Here is a 23386-nt window from a genome sequence, read left to right as displayed (position 1 = left end):
GGTCTTTATTCAAACAAGTTGTCACCAATTATTTGACCTTTCTGACATACTACAGATTTTAACACTTTGTGCAGTCTGCTCCGATACGCCATTCCTTCTGGTAGACTTTTTTTCCTGGTTGTTTATTGTTTTCAATTGCTAGGTTATTGGTAGTTGCAGTTTTTCCTGCAAAGACTTCTTAACACCAGCAGCCTTCTTTCCTTTCTACCTTTCTTGGCCTGTGGCCCCTGCTCTAAGCTGCAGTCTCTGTATTCTTTCTCTGCAGACCCTTCCTTACACCCCTTCTCTTGCTTATCTATGTACCACCATTTCTGTATTCCTTCTCTGCACCCCTCTCTGTACTGCCTTTCCCTGCACCCCCTCTCTGTACCCCATTCTTTGCACCCTTTTGCATCCTCTTCTTCTCAACCTCTTCTTTACAGCCCCCTTCCCATCCGATTTGCTTTTGTTGCTGCCCCTACTTTCTTCCCCCAGGCTTTGTCTTCTCTGGCTCGGTGAGGACTGAGTTCTATTGCAGGGTCCTTGTGTGTGGGTGTAGTTCAATAAGATTCTCAGGTTCTTAGAGGATTTTTGTTCAGGAGTCTGATGAATCATTGTGTTTGATGTTTGCAGGGCTCTTTGGCTCTCTGGACTTTTCAAGATTCTGCCGAGGTCTGTATTGATCTTCTTGTACATGGGAAGTCTATTGTTATTCCTGAGGAAAACAGTTTTAAAGCAAGTGGCAAATGATTCATCTAACTTTCAGAAAGCACTGTCAGTACAAATGCAGAAATCCCTCCCATGTCTACCAGGAGCAGTTTGCTTACACTAAGCAGAGCAATTCCAAAGATCTCTCTCTCTCTCTCTCTCTCTCTCTCTCTCTCTCTCTCTCTCTCTCTCTCTCTCTTGGATATTCCTTTGTTTACATTTCAAATGTCATTCCCTTTCCCTGTTTCCTGTCCATAAGCCCCGTAACCCCTCCCCTCCCCTTGTATATGGGTGTTCCCCTCCCCAAGCACTCCCTTACCACCCCTGACAATCCCCTACACTGAGGGTCCAATCTTGGCAGGACCAAGGGCTTCTCCTTCCATTGGCTCCCAGCAAGGCCATCCTTTGCTACATATGAAGTTGGAGCCCTAAGTCAGTCAATGTGTACTCTTTGGTAATCGTTTAGTCCCTGGAAGCTCTGGTTGGTTGGCATTCTTGTTCTTATGGCGTTGCAAGCCCCTTCAGCTCTTTCAATCCTTTCTCTAATTCCTCCAACTGGGGTCCTGCTCTCAGTCCAGTGGTTTGCTGTTAGCATTCACCTCTAAATTTGACATGTTCTGGCTATGTCTCTCAGGAGAGATCTATATCCAGTCCCTTTCAGCATGCACTTCTTAGCTCCATCCATCTTCTCAAGTTTTGGTGGCTGTATATATATATGTGCCACATGTGGGGCAGGCTCTGAATGGCCATTCCTTCAGTCTTTGCTCTAAACCTTGTCTCCCTATTCCCTCCTATGAATATTTTTCCCCCCTTTTAAGAAGGACCAAGCATCTGCATTTTGGTCATCCTTCTTCTTGAGCTTCCTGTGGTCTGTGGATTGCATCTTGGGTAATTCGAGCTTTTGGGCTAATATCCACTTATCAATGAGTGCATACAAAGTATGTTTTTCTGTGATTGGGTTACCTCATTGAGGATGATATTTTCTAGTTCAATCCATATTTCTATGAATTTCATGAAGTCATTGTTTTTGATAGCTGAGTAGTACTCCATTGTGTAGATGTACCATGTTTTCTGTATCCATTCCTCTGTTGAAGGACATCTGGGTTCTTTCCAGCTTCTGGCTATTATAAATAAGGCTGCTATGAACATAGTGGAGCACGTGTCTTTGTTATATGTTGAGGCATCTTTTGGGTATATGCCCAAGAGAGGTATAGCTGGATCCTCAGGTAGTTCAATGTCCAATTTTCTGAGGAACCTGCAGACTGATTTCCAGAATGGTTGTACCAGTTTGGAATCCCACCAACAATGGAGGAATGTTCCTCTTTCTCCATATCCTTGCCAGCATCTGCTGTCGCCAGAGTTTTTGATCTTAGCCATTGTGACTGGTGTGAGGTGGAATCTCAGGGTTGTTTTGATTTGCATTTCCCTGATTACTAAGGATGTTGAACATTTCTCTAAGTGCTTCTCAGCCATTCGATATTCCTCAGCTGAGAATTCTTTGTTTAGCTCTGTACCCCATTTTTAATAGGGTTATATGTCTCTCTGGAGTCTAACTTCTTGAGTTCTTTGTATATATTGGATGTTAGCTCTCTATAGGATGTAGGATTGGTAAGATCTTTTCCCAATCTGTTGGTTGCCATTTTGTCCTAATGACAGTGACCTCTGTCTTACAGAAGCTTTTGCAATTTTATGAGGTCCCATTTGTTGATTCTTGATCTTAGAGCATAAGCCATTGGTGTTCTGTTCAGGAAATTTTCCCCAGAGACTCTTCCCCACATTTTCTCCTATTGGTTTGAGTGTATCTGGTTTGATATGGAGGTCTCCAAGGATTTTTCAAATGAAGATCTTGATGGCACCATTGTCTTCATTATAGATGATGGAAGATCCCCTGCCGGTCCACCACAATAACATTTGTTCATTTCGTTCTTGTCAGCTCTCATTTATGAAGAAACATAGAATTTCATACAGTGCATTTTGATCACATTCATCCCTTCCCTCTTTTCCTAGATCATTCCCACCTACTCCTTACCCACTCAACTTTGTATTCTCTCTCTTTTAAAATTTACTTTTATTCCTTTTAAGTGTGTGTGTGCATGTATGAGTCCATGTGTGTGCGTGTATGAGTAAATGTGTGTGCCTTGAGTGCAGGTATTTGCAGAGGCTAGAGCTGGCTAGATGCTTCTGAAGCTGGAGTCACAGGTAGGTGGTTGTAAGTCACTGGATGTGGCTTCTAGAAATCCAATTCTGGTCTTCTGGAAGAGCAGTATATGCTCTTAACTTTGGACTATCTCTCCAGCCTTCCTCCTTTGAAAACAAAACAAAACCAACAAAAAACCCAAAACAACAAGAACAACAATAAGAAAGGAGTCTAGTTTATTTTGGTCAATTACTCTTGGGTGCGGGGGTCCATCTTTTTTTTTTTTTTTTTCGAGCTGGGGACCAACCCAGGGCCTTGCGGGTTACTAGGCAAGCGCCTACCACTGAGCTAAATCCCCTAACCCTGCAGGGGTCCATCTTGATGCTGTTCCAGGTTTTTAGTTTCTTAAGTTAAACAGCTTTTGGGGCCTTCTTGTAATCTTATTTTCAACCAACAAAGAAAGTTTAGGAACTTCTTAAATATGATAACTTTTAGATATGAGCATGCTGCTAAGGCAGAGGTAGCCAGGGCACAAACATGACATACAGGTTTTGGGCTCTGTTCATTTTATCATGTTAATAATGCCAGACATTGATTGAGGTACATGGATGGTCTCCTCTTTTTATATGTTTATTTATTTATTTATTTATTTATTTATTTATTTATTTATTTATTTATTTAATGTATGTGAGTACACTGTCGCTGTCTTCAGACACACCAGAAGAGGGCATCAGGTCCCATTACAGATGGTTGTGATCCACCATGTGGTTGCTGGGAATTGAACTCAGGACCTCTGGATGAGCAGTCAGTGCTCTTAACCGCTGAGCCATCTCTCCAGCCCGGATGGTCTCCTCAATACAAATTTCCAAAGACATCTGGCTAGATTAGTGGGTTCCACTACCTTAACTGTGGGAATTCCAGCTACAGTTTTGCCAGTATCAGGATTCAGCACTAGTCTATGAGTTCCTCATTTAGACAGTACAAAATTGCCTCTTGGTTTTATGCAGGTTGGTTTGAACATATTCATAATATTTTGTTAAATGGGAATCTTGAACATAGTGGACATATTCACAATTTTATCCCTTTTCATACTAAAGCAAAAAGGAAACAAACAATTCACCTTATTGAACAGGGAAAACATGAAGATACAAACTCTGTATCAGGTACACCCGCTCAGTCTCAGGAACGAAAGGATTCTGTTTATAGCAGAACTTGTGTCCTTCCCCCACAAACACAACTTTTTCTAAGATCCAAGGAAAGCTAGAATCCTAAGGGTTCTTTTGAGAATGACCAGCATTCACTCCTCCTGGGTTGCTGCAAAGCACAGAAGCCCACATTGCCTCCAAGATGGTGTCATATAGTGACAGAAGCCAGTTTTCCACCAGAAACAGATCCATTGTATAAGTCAGATGCGTTTAGTTATTGCTTCCTTTCTTCTTCTCCTGCATATTTATATCATGCACCCTTAGCCATGCCTATTGGTCCCAAGAGCTGGTGAAAGCAGTGAACACTTCTCCTTACTATAGTGGATAGAGAAGAAGAACAAATATTTAAGTACTAGATACTGAAATGTGTATGGACACATCACCAGTGAATAAAGCATCTGACCTTATTAAACTTGGACTCCATATTTAAAAATATTACATTTACTTATTACTTACTTATTTATTTATTTATTTATTGAGAGAGAGAGAGAGAGAGAGAGAGAGAGAGAGAGAGAGAGAGAGTGTGCGCATGTGCATGTTGGCATGTGGAAATCAGAGGATAACTTGTAGGGGTTGAGCTTCTTCTGCCGTGTAAATCCTGAGGATTGAGCTTACATTGGCAGGTTTGTCAGCAAGTATCTTTATTCACTGAGCCATTTCACTTGTCCTTACACTTGTATTCTAATGGAATGTTATTAGATAATTACATTTTATCGCTTCTCGGCCTCTTGGCTAAGATCAAGTGTAGATAATTACATTTTGTGGTATGTCAAACAGCAATAATTTTTATGAAGAAGCAAACGATAGATGATATAGACTGCTGGAATGGGATGTTGCATTTTTAAATGTAGTGGTCTCCAAGAACTTCTCTTAGAAGTAACATGTATAAATTACATGACTTGATGGACTATGTCATGAGGAAAACTCTATACCAAGATAACAATGAGAAAAGATAGTGCTTGATTTCTATTGGAGAAAGGCTTTGTGGTTAAAGAGTAGATTAGGTCCAAGTGTTGAGGGAGGAGTAAGAGTTTGCAAGGATTAGGTTTTCCTCTAAATGAGGTGGAGACATTGTGGAACTTTCAGTGGATGAATGCTATGAATTGCTTTGGACATTGAATTTAAAATAGACTTTAAATTTGGCATGGAAGAACATATCTATAAGTAACCCCAACATTTGGCAAGTAGAGGGAAGAGGATCGGTTTCCAGTGCCATCATCATCAGTGACATAGCAAGATCAAGGTCAGTCTGAACTGCATGAGGACCTGCCTCAAAAACTAACAAACAAGTAAACAAATGACCAAACAGTGTAAGCAGGCAGAGTAGAATTAAGAAGATCAATTAAATGGTTCCTGCAATTTTGTGAGTGTCAGTGGAGATAGATTCTCTATATATTTTAAAGTTGTTTCTGAGAAGAAATAAAGAAATAATTGATTAGCAAAAAGTTAATGAAAAGTTTTGTTCCAGGGAGCAGGACTAAGGTCATTCATTACCTTTAGGTAATGTACCTATAGGTACTTTGCACATTAATCTCACTAAATCTTGGCAATAGCTCCACAAAGGATTTCTTATTCCTATTTTAGAGATGAAAAGACTGAGGCCATGAATCATTCCTTCACTTATTGTATCCTGAGGCACACTAGGCTAATGTGTCAGGATAGAGGAATGTGGAACATCTTAACAAGTCCTATAACAGGGCACAGTGGCTCATGCCCGTAATCTCAGCACTTGGAAGGCTGAGGTGGAAGATTGCTCTAAGTCTAAGGCCAGCCTGAACTGCATAGTGAGTTCAGGCTAGCCTGGGCTACAGAGTAAGGTGCTGTCAAAAAATGGAGGAGGGGCTATGGTGAAAAGGGGAAAGAGGAGAGGCAAGAGCTGGAGAGAAAATAATAGAGGCCAACGATCCCAGTGTTACACATGAGGAGGCAGAGGGCTTGAGAAGGCAAGATTTTAAGGGACTAAGGGACAGAACTATGATTGAAAAACAGGTCTGTTGACTGTCATATCAGAATTCTTTTCCCTAAAAAGGTATTATTTTTACATATGTACTCTCCTGTGCCTAAACCATCTCCACAATCATCAAGTTGTGGAAATGAAAAAGGTTCCACTTTGAATCAGCTGCAATACTGACCACATCCCTAAAGCCTCAAGGAGTAATCCTCTCAGAAAGTTCTCTTCCTTTTGTTTGAGTCCCATTAGAGATTCCTGTTCCTAAATGACTATGTTTGGTCTGCTTCCGAGTTATTTGAACTCTTTTTTCTGACTCTTTGGGATTTGTGCACTTTGAGAGAACGTGGGCTGATGTGTGTGAGTCCGTAGAATTGAACACACTATACCCAGCAGTTTTGGAAAAAAATTATGTACTGAATCAGAAAGAACCTTTGGATGGTGAAAGGACCTTTTGATTGTGACCCAGTGACCTAGCTACAGGGACTAGGGGCAAGATTGGTAAGTATACTGCCCAGTGTTTGCCAGCACTCCATTTCAGGGTTCTCCAGGCTCCCCCCCCCCGTGTCTCTCTCTCTCTCCCTCTCTCTCTCTCTCTCTCTCTCTCTCTCTCTCTCTCTCTCTCTGTGTGTGTGTGTGTGTGTATGCATGCATTTGGAAAGGCAACAAACAAGGAATCAGAGAGGCAGCTTTACTGCAGGGAGTGAAATTTCCAGAAGCATGGGTAGAATGGAGCCTCAAACCCTGATGACTCTCACTGTCAAGGTTAATTTTAAGGCCTGAAGGATATATTAGATGTGAAATTATTGATGGACTATGGGGATCATGGTGGAGTATGGGTAAACCTTTTAGTGCTTAGGAGAATCTCATCACTTGGTAAACATTTTCTAAACCTAGATTGGTTGTTAGTACAGTTCAGAGCATTTCTCTATCCTATCATTCATCTCTAACTACCTTCTCCACCTCACAGGCCTAGACTAAGGCAAGGCCTTTACCAAGGGATTTGAAGAGCAGAATGGTCCCCTCATTTTATAGAGCTATGTTGTCCAGGGTCCTCCTGGACCTGAGAAGGACAAAGAATTTAGAGCTTTAGTCCATCTCTCTTTGCTGGAATGGTAACTGAGGGTGAGGATAGAACAGGGAGGGACCTCCACGAGGCCACACTAGCAGACATGTTACTTGGAAAACCAAGTATGACCCACTATGGACTTCCACAAGGTACTCCATTTCTTTCAGCTTCAGTTTTCTTCTTTCTTTCCTTTTTTTTTTATTTTGCAAATTTAAGAAGTTTTTATTTAGGCATTTGTTGAACAGAACAAGCTGCAACTCAAAAGACTGAAAGAAGGTCTGTGCCTGCGATGGAATGAAAGTATATGGCACAGATAGGTTGATAGAGTGGGTGCAGATTTGGAGCTTCCCCTTCGTAGCATAAAATCACCTTTGTGAGTGAGCGTCTCAGAAAGAGGTTACCATTCTTATTGAGCATAAAACCCACAAGGCTGATTCTTTTTTAAAGATTTATTTATTTTTAATGTATGAGCACACTGTCACTGTCATCATGCACACAGAAGAGGGCATCAGATCTATTACAGACGGTTGTGAGCCACCATGTGGTTGCTGGGAATTGAACTCAGGACCTCTGGAAGAGCAGTCAGTGCTCTTAACTACTGAGCCTTCTCTCCAGCCCCTCCAAGGCTGATTCTTGAAGTAGAGCTAGTGAGGCCATGCCTTGTCTCCTTTCTCCATGCTGTGCATCCCTCCTCATTCTTGGCCTTCATGCTTCCCTGTCGAATCTTGGAAAACTGAATCCCAGGGTTTCTTGGGTATAGCTCTCGCTTTGCATTTGTCTTTATGTTTCAATGCTGACTTATTAGGGGGCCTTATAAAAATCAAAGTTATATTTTTTCCTCTGCCTAGAAAAAGTTTCAGAGTTTTAGTCCATTATCATCATGGTGGGAAGCATGGCAACATGCAGGTAGTCAGGGTGCAAGAGAAGAAACTGAGAGTTCTGCCTTGATCTACAGGCACCAGAAAGACACAACCAGCTTCAGTTTGTAATATTCTAAATGAAAGGCTTCCTCTGAGACCCACAGCCAAACATGAGAGAGAGAGAGAGAGAGAGAGAGAGAGAGAGAGAGCGCCTAAATAAGAGATCACCCCACTGGATCACTCTGGGAACCCTGAGCAAGGGTGCAGGGGAGGAAGAATATAGGAGCCAGGGGGGTTAAGGACAATGGGAGAACACCACGGCCCACAGAATCAACTACCAAGAAGCCTCTATGGGTCTGTGCTAGGTCTTCTGCAAATATGTTATGGCTGTTAGCTTGTTGTTGTTTTTTTTTTTGGGGGGGAGTCCTAACTGTGGGAGTTGGACTGTCCCTGACTCTTTTGCCTACTTGTGGGACCCTTTCCCTCCTACTGGGTTGCCTCCCTTAGCCCTGAAAGGAGGGTTTGTGTCTTGTCTTATTATAACTTGTTATGCTGTGTTTGGGTGAGATACCTGGTGGATAGCAGCTCTTTTCTGAAAGGGAAACAAAGGAGGAGTGGATGTGGGGAGAGGAGAGGGAGGAAGGGAGTGGAAATGGTGATTGGGTATAGTGTACAAGGTAAGAATAGAAAAAATGTGATGTTGAAAGGATTTCTTGGTTGGTCAGACTCCGTGCACCTACAGTGTGCTCAACATTTAAATAGCTCTTTATGGCTGTCATTCTAGGAGAGGCTGAGACTCCAAAGTATGGGCTCTTGGTGAATGGGATGCCTGCTAATTGGTGTGAAGGTTGAGAACAGTTTGTCCATCTCTACCTTGCAATCTACCTACCATTCTCATTTTTCTCCTTGAGCTTCTTGGTGCCTTGGTGATGGTAGTGCTCAACTAAACTTCATCTTCTGGCAATCTTTATTGTTCAGATGAACATTTGCACTTCCTGGGAAGGATCATTGAGAGAATTAGAACCACAAGAGTTGGTCGAAGCAAGACTAAGGTATGTTGTGTTTTTTAAATTTTTAAAAATTTTTATTAATCATTTTGTTTGTTTAGATTCAAATGATATCCCCTTTCCTGGTTACCCCTCCACAATCCTCCCCTCCCCATCTCCCTTTCCCTCTCCCCTTTGACTCTGTGAGGTGCTCCTCCACCCACTCACCCACACTGGCCTCACCCCTCTAGCATCCCCCTATGCTGGGGCATTAAACCTCCCCAGGACCAAGGGCCTCCCCTCCTATTGCTGTCAGGCAAGGCCATCCTCTGCTACATATATATCTGGAGCCATGGACCCATCCATGTTTACTCTTTGGTTGGTGGTTTAGTCTCTGGGAGCTCTGGGTAGTCCAGTTGATGTTGTTCTTCCTATGGGGTTGCAATCACCTTCAGCTCCTTCATTCCTTCCCCTAACTGCTCCATTGGGTTCCCCATGCTCAGTCCAATGGTTGGCTGTGAGTACCTGCATCTGTATTTGTCATGTTCTGGAAGAATCTCTCAGGGAACAGCCATACCAGGCTCCTGTCAGCCTGCACTTCTTGGCATCAGCAATAGTGTCAGGTTGGTATCTGCAGATGGATGGATTCTTAGGTGGGACAGTCTCTGGATGGTCTTTTCTTCAGTCCCTGTTCCATTTTTTTGTCCCTTGCTTTCCTTTGGACAGGAACATTTCTGGGTTAAATTTTTGAGATAAGTGGGTGGCCCCATCACTCAACTGGGCACCAGAAAGACACAACCAGCTTCAGTTTGCAATATTCTAAATGAGAGGCTTCCTCTGGCAACCAATGGGGGCATATGCTGAGACCCACAGCCAAACATGAGAGAGAGAGAGAGAGAGAGAGAGAGAGAGAGAGAGAGAGAGAGAGAGAGAGGGAGAGAGAGAGTCCTGGGAGCCTCTTGTTTCCCCTGGTATCTGGGTCTTTTCTAGTAGCTAACCCCAGCTGCCCATCCTCCACTGCTACATATTTCTATTTGATTTCCTGACCCTCTGTACTTCTCTCCTGTCCCTTCTAATACCCAATCCTGTCCTCCCCTTTTCTCTCCTCCTCCTCTCTCTTTCTCAGATCCCTCTACCTCCTATGATTATTTGTTCCCCCTTCTATGTAGGATTGAAGGATCTACACTTTGGTCTTCCTTCTTCTTAAGCTCCATATGGTTTGTGGGTTTATCATGGGTAGTCTGAGCTTTTGGGCTAATATTCATTTATCAGTGAGTACATACTATATGTGTTCTTTTGTTATTGGGTTATGTCACTGAGGATGATATTTTCTTTTTTTTAAATTTTTTAAAAGATTTTATTTATTTACTTCATGGATATGAGTACACTGTAGCTGTCTTCAGACACACCAGAAGAGGGCATCAGATCTCATTACAGATGGTTGTGAGCCACCATGTGGTCTCTGGGAATTGAACTCAGGACCTCTGGAAGAGCAGTCAGTGATTTTTTTTTTTACACTGAGATATATTTTACTAGTGAGACATTGCAAGACCAGAGCAGAGGTATCTTAAATGATAGCCTGAGAGGAGAGAAATGGTTGACTGTAAAATAAAAGAAAAATGCAGGTCTTGGATGGTTGCTGGAGGAATATAACCAGAAGCCCAGTTCACAGAGCAAGTATGTACTCACAGTCAGAACTTAGGCATTTGTTCCTGCAAATTTCCATCAGGCACATCAAAAAATCAAAGATGTTGAATGGTTTTCAGTCCTATTTTACAGGTTGCTAGAGGGAAAAGGGTAGGACTGCAGACTCAGTGAGATCTGGTAACTGGCCCAAGGTCAAAAAAGAAATCCAGCACAAATCTGCTGTTCAATAATCTTTTTTTTTTTTTTTTTTTCAGAGCTGGGGAACCAAACCCAGGGCCTTATGGTTGCTAGGCAAGCGCCTACCACTGAGCAAACTCAGCCCCAATAATCTTTTTAGTCTTATGACAATATTCATTTTGGCCTGGGGATGGAATTTGAAAAAATATAGGTTATATACTGTGCCATTTGTTGAAGACAGCATGAGAAGGAAAAGTTGCAAGATTGTAACAGGAAAGACCACTTCTGAAGAAGAACATGCCTACTGAAAAGCCTAGAAGGTACTGATATGGGAACAAATTGATCAAAGTAGGATAGAACCTGTCTTACAACTTCAGCCATCAACATTTCACAGTGTAGCTGTACATCACTGAAGCTGTAGTTTTAGGGTTTGCTCTTTATACCTGTATTGTGTGGGTATTGTCAAATATATGACACATATCAACCGATATAGGATTATATAGAATACTTACCGCTCTAATGATCTACCTTTTGCCTATTCATCTGTATATATCCCTTAGCAACTATTGATCTTCTAAATTAATTTTGCTTGGCCTTCACCAAAATGGCATATAGTCAGAATTATATAATACATAGCATTTTCAGGTCCTCTTTCATCGAGTAATACATAGTTAATGTTTCACCATCCCTCTCAAGGCTTTGAACCTCATTTCTTTTTAGCAGTGAATATTATTTAATAATATTATTATTTAATATTATTTTAATATTATTTCCATTATTTGAATTTGCTGTAGTATATTTATCCCTTTGCCCACTAAGGACATCTTGACAATTACAGGTGAAGCAGCTGCATCCATAAGCAACTTTTTGTGTAGACATAAATTTTCAGTGCATTTGAGCAAATATCAGGAAGCACAACTGGTGGCTTTGTGTGACAATAGTGTACCTGGTTTGTGAGAAACTGCCAGAGTATCTTCAAAAGTTTCTCTACTGTTTTTCTTTCCTCTAGTAATGTATGGGGGTTATAGGTGTTCTACATCCTTGCTATTGTTTGGTGTGGTGTTGCCAATGCTCTGAATTTTGGTCATTGTAATTCCATAATAATATATGATGTTGAACTTTCTTTTGCTATCTACCTTTTTTCAGTGAGCTGTTCAAGAGTTTCACTCATATGAAATCTAGATTGTTTTCTTATTGTTTAGTTTAAGAATTACATTTAGTTATTTATTTGTGCATTGTGGAGAGGGTATGCTGTGGCATATGTGTGAAAGCATTATAACAACTTGGAGAATCAGTTGTCTCTTTCCACCATGTTGCTCTTAGGGCTCCAACTCAGGGCTTTTGGCGTGGTGGCACATATGTGTAACCACTAAGTCATTTCATTGGTTCTCATTGTGGAGGTTTAAGAGATGACTGTTGCACATTTTTAATAACAGCCTTTACTTTATATGCATTTTCTAGTTTTAGTATTGGTTTGTGTCTTGTCTGCACATTCTATTGATGTTCTACAGTATGTAAGTTTTAATGAAGTTCAGCTTATCAAATATTCCTTATGTCTATCATGTCCCTGGCATTGTGTCTAAAATGTTGCCATCTCACCCAAGTTCATTTAAGTTTTTCCTTGTTGTCTTTAGATGGTTTATAGTTTTACACTCGGGTGTATAGTCTAAGTTATTTCCTATAGCCCAGTTCGGCCTTGGTTACTGTAGATTTCTGTGAATTCTTGATGCCGTATAGTACCGATGTTCGAGATTCTTTTTCTCTTTCAGTGCAGATATCTTGGGCTTTAGGGCTATGCCCTGAAAAACTTTTCTTGAGTTGAAAGTATACATTGAAAATATATTTGAAACAACTAATCTTTTGAAAAAGAATAGCTCACCCAGCCCATCTTAAACATACCAAGAATACTTACAGTAGCCTATAGTCAGACAAAACTATTTAATACAAATCCTATGTATTAGACTTGCATGTGGTTTATTGAAAAGATTAAAATTCAAAATTTAAAGTATCATTTGTACTATGGTCTAATTGAAAAATCACATCGATTTAGTTTTAATGCTTTGGTTTCCCCCTTTAGATTAAGAAAGTATTTAATTTCTTTTTTATTTTGCAGGAAACCACATGTAGGAAACTTTAGATATTTTAAAGAAAACTTGGGCATTTACAAAGTTGAAAGTTTAAAGTCTGTGGGACTTTTAAAATTATTCTATATCATTTTGTTGTTATTGTTGTTGCTGCTGTGATAAAATACCACATGACTAAGGCAATTTATAGAAGAAAGAGTTAATTTGGGCTTACAGTTGCAGAGTCATGAGAGTCCATCATGTTATACACACACACACACACACACACGCGCGCGCATGTCACATTTTTCTTATCTATTCATCTGCTGATGAATGTTTAAGTTGTTTTAATAATCTCTGAGCTATTGTGAATACAGCAGTAGTGCATATGGATGTGCAAGTATCTCTCTAGTAGGATATTAATGGTACAAAGGTGCCTCTCTCATCACATTCAGGTCAGCATTTGTTCTCATTTATATCTCAGGTTACTCTGACTGCAGTGAGATGGGATGTTAATGTGATTTAAATCAGCATCACCCTGTTAATCTTTATTATTATCCATTTGTATATCTAGTTTTGAGAACTTTTCAGTTTAGTTTCATACCTTGCTTTTTAGTCGGGTTATTTCTTCTCATAATTTTTAGCCCACCCTGACTTCCCTTTTGGATGGCTTATGTGGCAAAGATTTTCTGTCATTCTGTGTGTTGTCTTTTCATTTGATTGACAATTTCCTTTGCTGTATAGAAGCCTTTAAATTTCATGAGTTACTCTTCATTGTTAGACTGTGTTAACAATGAGAGTCCTGTTCAGGAAGTCCTTGATTACCTCTAAGTTGAAATATTTTCCTAATTTTTGTCCTAGCAGTTTCATAGTACCAGATAATATTGAGGTCCTTGACCCACTTGGAGTTGAGTTTTGTGTAGTATGAATGACAAACATCCAGTTTCTTTTTCTTTTTCTGCATGTTGAGATCCAGAATTCCTAATGCTATTTGTTAAAGAGATGGCTTCTATAATGTGTATTTTTGGTATCTTTGTGAAAGATCATGTTGCTATAATTGGGCAGACTTTGTATTTGGGTGTTCTATTCTACTGATCTATGAGTTCCTGTTGTGTCTACACCATGATGTTTTTATTATTATCGTTGTGGCTCTAACATATAATTAGAAATGAGACAAAGTGATACCTCTTGAAGTACCATTTTTATTGAAGGTTGCTTTGAACATCTCACAGCTGCATTAGCAGAAGCTGTAGAGCCAGAGTAGAGACAGGATTGAACTCTAGATTAGTTTCACAAGCAAGTGTGAAGTTCCACATCTCTTGCTTCACAGAAACTGCAGACACACTGGATCTGACTCAGAGTAAAGCCCACAGATAAATGGGGCGTTCCACAACTCACAGTGAAAACTGCAGACCCAGCCAGGAGGCTCACACCTACACAGAGGAAGGAAGATAAGAAAGAGTCTGTAGCCCAAATAACACCAAACCCCAAAGAGGGGCATTTATATTCTCAAACCTGACTACAATTCAGGCCTTTTCCTGAACATTGCAGAAACCATCACTAATAGAAAAAAAAAAGAGGGCTGGAAATTTAAAAGGACACAGAATTGAGAAAGGAAGGAAGAAAAAAACAACAACATGAAAAAACAATCACTAGTTCTATAGTAATGGCTCCTAATGGTAGCAATTTAGAAAAAAAAATTCAGAAAAAACATTTAAAAGAATAATTGAAGTCATTTGAAAAATTTAAAGAACGCGTAAATGGACCCCAAGAGTACAGAATCTGAGCTGAATGAAATAAAGAAATAAATCCAAGATAGAAAACTTGAATTCAGTAAAAAGAATTGTTGAAGGAAAAACAAATTCAAATGATGGCTAGGAATAAATAAAAATCATTAAGACAAATTAAATACTCAGTGGAAAGCCTCACCAACAGAATGGATTGTGCAGAAAATAGTCAGGGCTGGAATATAAAGTAGAGGAATTAGATCATCTATTAAACATTAATGAGGAGGGGCTGGAGAGATGGCTCAGCAGTTAAGAGCACTGACTGTTCTTCCAGAGGTCCTGAGTTCAATTCCCAGCAACCACATGTTGGCTTACAACCCTCTGTAATTGCCCTCTTTTGCTGTGTCTGAATACAGAGTGTACTCAAATACATAAAATAAATAAAAAGTCTTTTTAAAAATCAATAAGGAATTATAAAGATATAAATAGAACATGTGAAAGCTCTGTGCACCATGAAAAGACAGATCTTTGGTCATAGAAGAACTCTGCATCAAAGGCATAGAGAAAATTTTCAATAAAATCATAGAAAAAAAATTCTAAAAACCTAGAGGAAATGTTGTTACAGAAGTTAAAAAAGAAGCCTACAGAAGAGTAGAAAGATAGGGACCAGAAAAAGTAATTTCCATGGCATGTTATAGTAAAAACACAGACAAAAGAATATACTGATAATTGAAAGAGGAAAGGGTCAAATAACTTATAAAGGTAGTCTATCAATCAGAATGACACTCAATTAGTTAGCAGAAACATTGAAAGCCAGAAGGTTCTGGAAGATGTATAGAAAGATCTGAAAGCCCACAACTGCCAAACCAGACTATTATACTTAGGGAAACTGTGTGCTGAAATTGAAGGATAAATAAAAACTTTCCGTGATTAAAAATAGACTAAAGGCATTTATGCTTCCTAAGCCAACTGTACAGAGGATACTGGACAGAATATGTCAATCTATAGGGAAGAATAACCACAAGAAATTGCCACAGGAATAAGTAAACAAAACCAGGACAATCAAAAGTGGTTTAATAAAACCCCATAAAACCAACAGAATGGCAGAAATCAAGACAAAACTGCCAAATAGCAGTTGATAATTACTCATGGAGAGTGAATCGCTTTTTTTGGATTCCTCCGATTATAGGATTCCAATGGCCCCATTTTCATGTACTTATAGTTAGCAACAACTGGACTTAATGGGTTATAAAAAAAACATGTTGAACATGAAACTCAAGAAGGATGACCAAAATGCGAATGCTTCACTCCTTCTTTAAAAGGGGAACAAGAATACCCTTGGCAGGGAATAGGGAGGCAAAGTTTAGAACAGAGGCAGAAGGAACACCCATTCAGAGCCTGCCCCACATGTGGCCCATACATATACAGCCACCAAACTAGATAAGATGTATGAAGCAAAGAAGTGCAGGCCGACAGGAACCGGATATAGATCTCTCCTGAGAGACACAGCCAGAATACAGCAAATACATAGGCGAATGCCATCATTAAACCACTAAACTGAGAACGGGACTCCCGTTGAAGGAATCAGAGAAAGGACTGAAAGAGCTTGAAGGGGCTCGAGACCCCATATGAACAACAATGCCAAGCAACCAGAGCTTCCAGGGACTAAGCCACTACCCAAAGACTATACATGGACTGACCCTGGGCTCCAACTGCATAGGCAGCAATGAATAGCCTAGTAAGAGCACCAGTGGAAGGGGAAGCCCTTGGCCCTGCCAAGACTGAACCCCCAGTGAACGTGATTGTTGGGGGGAGGGTGGTAATGGGGGGAGGATGGGGAGGGGAAGCCCATATAGAAGGGGAGGGGGAGGAGTTAGGGGGATGTTGGCCCGGAAACCGGGAAGGGGAATAACAGTCGAAATGTAAATAAGAAATACTCAAGTTAATAAAGATAAAAGAAATTTAAAAAAACATGTTGAAGAGGATTTTGTTAAAATTGGAAGGGGAAGCAGAAGTAGATATGATCGTATTACATTGTATACATGTATGAAAATTTCAAGAGTAAAGAGAAACTAAAAGAAACTTAAAAAAGAAAGGAACTATCATGTGTTTTTCTTAAATATTTATTGTATGTATATGAATATGCTCTTGTCTTCAGATATAACAGAAGAAGGAATTCGATCCCATTACAGATGGTTGTGAACCACCATGTGGTTGCTGGGAATTGAAACTCAGGATGTCTAAGACTTGAAGTCAGTGTTCTTAACCCCTGAGCTATCTCTCCAGCTCTGTATGATATTCTTTTAAAAGGTTCCTCTGGTTATTGTTGTTGTTGTTGTTGTTGTTGTTGTCGTCGTCGTCGTTGTTGTTTTTGGCATCATATAAAAGTCAAGATTAGTTTTTGTATGTCTGAGAAGACTGTCCCTGAAATTTGGATTGGGATCGTAGTGAGTCTATAGATTGCTTTTGGTAAGATGACCATTTTCACAAGATTAATTGTTCTGACATGAGGATAGAAGGTCTTTTCAGCTTTTGGTTTCTTCCTAAAGTTCTTTTTGTCTCTGTCTTCATGTTTCTGCGGTCAAGGTCTTCCTTTTCCTTGATTAGGTTTATTCTTAAGTATTTTACTTTTGGATTGAATTGTTTCCATGATTTCTTTTTCAGTTCGTTTGCCATTGGCCTATAGAAAGGCTATTGACTTATGTGTATTAACTTGGTATCCTACCACTTTAATGAAAACAGCTCTAAGATGTTTTTGGTGGAGTCTTTTGTGTCTCTTATATAAAAACTATATACGGATGTCTTCTTTTCCTACTCATATCTCTTTTATTACCTCCTCTGGTATTATTGCTCTAACTGACTTGAACAGGAGTTGGGAGAGTGGGCATTGTTGTCTTACTCTTGATTTTTTAAAAATATTTTTTATTGAATTTTTTCAATTTACATTTCAAATGTTATCATCCCCTTTCCCAGTTTCCCATCCATAAACTCCATATCCCATCCTCCCTTCTTCTGTGAGAGTGTTCCCCCTCCCAACAACCCACCCCTTGCAACCTCCCTGCCCTGGCATTCATTTCCCTACACTGGGGGTTCCAACCTTGGCAGTACCAAGGACCTCTCCTTCCATTGATACTCAACAAGGCCATCCTCTGCTACATATGTAGCTGGAGCCATGGGTCTGTCCATGTATACTCTTTGGATGGTGGTGGTTTAGTCCCTGGGAGCTCTGGTTGGTTGACGTTGTTCTTATGGGGTTGCAAGCCCCTTCAGCTTCTTCAAACCTTTCTCTAAGTCCTCCAATGGGGAGTTGTTCTTGATGTTAATGGGAATTCTTTGAGGTTTTCTTTTTTTTTTTTCTTTTTTTGCCATTTTGCATGTTGGCACTCATTGTATACAACCTTTATTATGTTGAGGAATGCTCCTCTCTACCCCTCATATCCCTATGATTTTTTTTGTTCAGTGTTTTTTGTATAATCAATTTTTAACATGAATTTTGTCAAATGTCTTTTCTAAATTTACTTAGATGATCATCTGATTTCTGTCTTTTAGCCTATGTGCTGAATAGCATTAATTTTACTAAAATATAATGAACTATTTCTATATTTCTGTTATGAAACCAACTTGGTTGACATAAATGATCTTTTTGGTGTGATGTGGAATTGCATTTTTGCATCTGTGTTTATCAGGGAGACAGGCCAGCAATCAGCAATTTCCCTTTTTCTTTTTCTGGATATGGAATGATGTCATTATCTGATTTTAGTGTTGAGGTAATCCTGGCTTCATAAGAAGAATACTCAAATGCTCTAGAGTGTAGGGAACAGTTCAAAGCATCATAGGACCTTGCATACTCAAAGCTGACCTTGAATTTATTTTGCAGTTGAATATGACCTTGAACTTTTGTTCCTGTTGTCTCTACCTCTGAACTGCTGGTATCACAGTTATGGGTTAACATGCCTCATTTAATGTGGTGCTGGGGATCGAACCACAGGGTTCATGAATGTAAAACAAGTGAAAGACCCCCAGAGCAGGGAGACCCTCAGTCAAGTCTCGGGATGATGCGACCCCCCACGAACTCGACCCCCCAAGAACTCACGTGAGACCATCCTTTCTGTAATAAACATGAGGTTTATTGATAGGAACCAGTGCACTGGGGTCGAGACTCATATCCCACGCAGGGACAGTGGCGTTCGACCCTGAGAGGCTGGGAGAAAGGGTATTTAAAGGGAGAAACCACAACCCAAGGGGACAGGGATGGCGTCATTGGAAAGTGTCGAGAATACCAGTGAAATATCACAAGGAGGAGCTTCCTGTTTCTCAAGATTGTTCTCTAAGGGTCTTATCTTAAGACCTTTTTTTTAGTTCCTGGGAGAGCAGGCTCAAGAAATGTGACCTTTTACTTACAGGTAGAGGGCAGGGTCTGGAATTTGAGGTATTTAGGGCTTTTTTAAACTTCTGACTTCTTAGCTGCATTTTTTATTCTTTCACAAGCATACTACCAACTGAACTATAGCTTTAACCCTTGATTTATATTTGTTAGTCTTAAGGTACTAGAGACTACATACAGGGATATATATATATATATATATATATATATATATATATAGTCTACTATTGAGCTATATCCCCATTCCCTAATTTTTAATCAAGGACATAAATCACATGATCATCTCAATAGATGCAGAAAGTCTTTTTGACAAAAAATATATCCTTTCATGAGAAAAGATCACTGGAAATTGATAATGGAGGGAACATATTTCAGTATAATAAAGGTATAATAGTTGGGGAAAACTGAAAGCATTTTCATTAAAGTCAGGAATAAAATGAGCATGTCCACTTTCTCCACTATGTATTTTGAATATATATTATTCAATATTTTGACTGAAGTCTTAGCTAAAGCAATGAGAGAAGAAAATAAAAGGGATACAGACAGGAAAGGAAGAAGTCCAAGTATCGTTATTTGCAATGATATGATTCTATACATAATAGACCACACCAGAAAACTCTTAGATCTGACAACTACTTTCAGTAAAGTGGCAGTGAAAGAATAAAAAATGCAGCTAAGAAGTCAGAAGTTTAAAAAAGCCCTAAATACCTCAAATTCCAGACTCTGCCCTCTACCTGTAAGTAAAAGGTCACATTTCTTGAGCCTGCTCTCCCAGGAACTAAAAAAAAAGGACTTAAGATAAGGCCCTTAGAGAACAATCTTGAGAAACAGGAAGTTCCTCTTTGTGATATTTCACTGGTATTCTCGACACTTTCCAATGACACCATCCCTGCCCCCTTGGGTTGTGGTTTCTCCCTTTAAATACCCTTTCTCCCAGCCTCTCAGGGTCGAACTCCACTGCCCCTGCATGGGATATGAGTCTCGACCCCAGTGCACTGGTTCCTATCAATAAACCTCATGTTTATTACAGAAAGGACGGTCTCACGTGAGTTCTTGGGGGGTCGCATCATCCCGAGACTTGAGTGAGGGTCTCCCCGCTCCGGGGGTCTTTCAGCAGGATACAAAATTAATACACAAAATCACTAAATATTCAAATAACAAGCATGTTGAGAGTTAAATGAAGAAAACAACCCTATTTGCAGTTGTCTTAAAAATATCTTGGGAGCTAAAGAAATGGTGCAGTGAGTAGGAGCACTTGGAAAGTAAGATAAAGAGCTAAGTTTAAATCTTTAGAAACTATATTTAAAATAAACAGGCAAACAAATAATAGATAGTCAAAGAGATGCTGAACATAATGGATAAAGTTGTAGATACTGAGAAAGCTAGGCTGATTCCCTGACAGGCTTCCAATTGGCAGTTAAGGAGACTAAGTCTAAATCTTGTTTTCAAGAACTGGGTAATCCAGGCAAGTCTAGGCTTCTGAAGCTGCCCCACCACCTGGCCTGAGGCAAGGACAATGGGGTCAGCAGCACTTTCCAGATCTCTCCAGCAAGTTTCCATCCCCCACACCTCAGTAATGGAATGTCCATAGAGAAGGACCCAACAGATTAACATAGAGGTCACCTACCCCAGAATACTCTAATGTGCTTTAAATCAGGCCTGCAAGCTCACTTGGTTGTCTCTCTACTCTGGTAATAGGAGACCCAGCATGCTGGACTTCTGAAGAATAAAATACTCTTTGCGTTTACATACTATTTGAGTCTGGGATATCATTCTTTGGCGAATCATGGATCCTTACAATATTATATACCAAAACAGATTTCAAGTTATACTATATAGCTAGGGGAACATACATGGCAATGGCACAAAAACCAGACAGCTAGATAATGGAGTAGAATGGAGAAGCATGGTATAAACCCAGAGATTTACGGCCAACTGATTAAAAAGGTGTAAAAAAATGCATTGGAAAAAAGTCAGTTTCTTTACTAAAAGATACTGGGAGAACTGGATATTCATATAAAGAAGAATGAAGCTAGATCCCTAGCTCTTAGCCTATATGAAAATCAACTCCAAGTGCTTCAGAGTCTGTAATGCAATAAACTCTGAGACTCTAATGAGAAAAAGCAGGGAAAACATTTCAAGATATAAGCACAAGTAAGGACTCCTCCTGAATACTTTACTTGCTCAGGAAATAAACCTAAAAATTGAAAGATGGGATCCACGAAATTAAGAAAGTCCTATACCACAAAGGAAACAGTTGAGTGAAAAGGCAGCCTGAAAATGGGAGACATTCCCTGCCAGCTGTGCCTCTGACAGAGGTTTAATCTCCAGAATACACAGAACGAGGAAGGCAAGGACAATGATGACAACGTAAAAAAATCCATTAACTCAGTCAAATAAGCAGATAGTTCTCAAAGCACAAATTGACAATGAATACATAAAAATGTTTAATTTTCACTAGCTATGATAGTTAATATTGATTGTCAATTTGACGAGCTCTAAAATCACCATGAAAACAAGCCCCTGGGCATGTCTGTGAAGGATTATCAAGATTAGGTTAACTGAGACGGGAGGATCCAACCTAGCCATGGGAGGCATCTTGGACTAGGTCCTGGTTGCATAACCTGGAGAAAGATAGCTGAGCATGAACAATCATCAGTTTGTTCCCAGACTGGATTGAGTGTGACTAGCAGCCTCATGCTCTTCCTGTCAGGCCTTTCTCAATCTCCTCCAGCTGTGGGTCAAAATAAATCCTTCTTTAAATGGTCTCTATCAGACCTTTTGTCCCAGCAACCCGAAAAGCAAGGAACTCAATAGAATTGCAAATTAAAATCACATTGACATTCCACTGAATTGTAATCACAATGCTAGTCTTTTAGAAAACCGGCTGCCACCTAGTGTGGTAGCACATGCCTTTCATTTCATCACCCTGGAGGCAGAGGAAGGTGGGTCTCTCAGGTCAAGGCCAACCTGCTTCACAAAGCTGAGTTCCTGCACAGCCTGGGCTGCTTAAAGACATCTTGTTTTGAACCGCTCCTCTTCCCTGTCCCCCCCCCCCAAGGAGGGAAGAAAGGAAGAAAGAAAGAAAGAAAGAAAGAAAGAAAGAAAGAAAGAAAGAAAGAAAGAACGAACAAGGTATGTTGATGTGGATGTAGAAAAATGGGAATATTTACTGCCGGAAGAGAAAGAGGAGTTGGGTGCTTGAGAAGTGTTGTGGGCATGGGCTGGGGGTGGCACTAGTAACATTTATGAAGCCATATGTCTTTTTTAGTTTTTTTTCCCCCAAATATGGTATATATATACGCGCGCGCGCGTGTGTGTATGAGGTAGAGCACTACCAGCATTTTTGAAGCTGTGGATGTGAGAACTGCGTTTTTTATTCTCCCCTCCCCCAAGACATGGTTTCTCTATGTCTCTCTGGCTGTTACGGAACACACTTTAGACCGGCTGGCTTTGAACTCACGAGATCTGCCTTCCAAGTGCTGGGGTTAAATGGCTTGCCTTGTGGTGCGAAATGAATTAGTAACAGGAATAACCCCCCCCCCCAAATCTCTATTTTAGATTCCAAGAATTTCCTGCCTTTTCTTCATACTATCCTCCTTCACCTCTGGCGCTGCTCTGAGACCCCATCTGGAGGTAGGAAATAGGCTGAATGAACTGTAAAATACTTGATGAGTTTTGAGATTCATTGGTCTTGTGAAGGAATACAAAGCAGATAGGGCAAATTCCGAGAGACATTGTGCTGATCTGTTTTTTTTTTTTTTTCTTCTCAAATTGACACAAGTTAAGAATTATATGGGAAGGGAGAACCTTAATCCAGAAAATTGCCTCCACCAGACTGGCTTGTAAGCAATCTGATTGGGGGAATTTTCTTGCTTAATGATTGATTCGGGACGGGACAGATCACTGGGGATCATGCCACCCCTGAGCACGTGGTCCTGGGCAAACTGAGTAAGTAATGGTAGCCACTGAGCAGAGCTCCACATGGCCTCTGATTCAGTTTCTGCCTTGAGTTCTTGCCCTAAGGTTTCACAATGGACTGTATGCTGTAAAGTTAAAACAAATCCCCTCTAAGCTGCTTTTGGTCATGTTGTTTATCACAGCAATAGAAAAGCTAGAGCAGAGACTCTGAAAGCTCTGGTGTAGTTCTGGATGCTATTAAATACTGTTTCTGATGCTAATACAATATCCTCCAAGTCACATGATGTACAGCTTCTAGTGTTCTTATAGAAAAACTGACATGTGATGTTACAGAGTGCTTGTGCCTCTGCTTCAAAATTTTAGTTTCCTGCTTGTCTTGTTATGGGAACCCAGCGCACTCTTGATGACCAGAAAGAGTCTCTGTAAAACACTGATCACTCGTGGAATATGTTTTCTTAAATAGTGTTCTCTGGATGAGTGGATTGAGTGTAGCACATCTAGGATAAATCAAATCATGCTCTTACCTTGTCTCTTTTCTTCCGGGGAGACTCTATATCAACTAGCAAGCATGCATC

The sequence above is a fragment of the Rattus rattus genome, chromosome X, assembly GCF_011064425.1.
Source record: "Rattus rattus isolate New Zealand chromosome X, Rrattus_CSIRO_v1, whole genome shotgun sequence".
Lineage (NCBI taxonomy): Eukaryota > Metazoa > Chordata > Mammalia > Rodentia > Muridae > Rattus > Rattus rattus.
Note: the sequence above shows the minus strand (reverse complement) of the source record.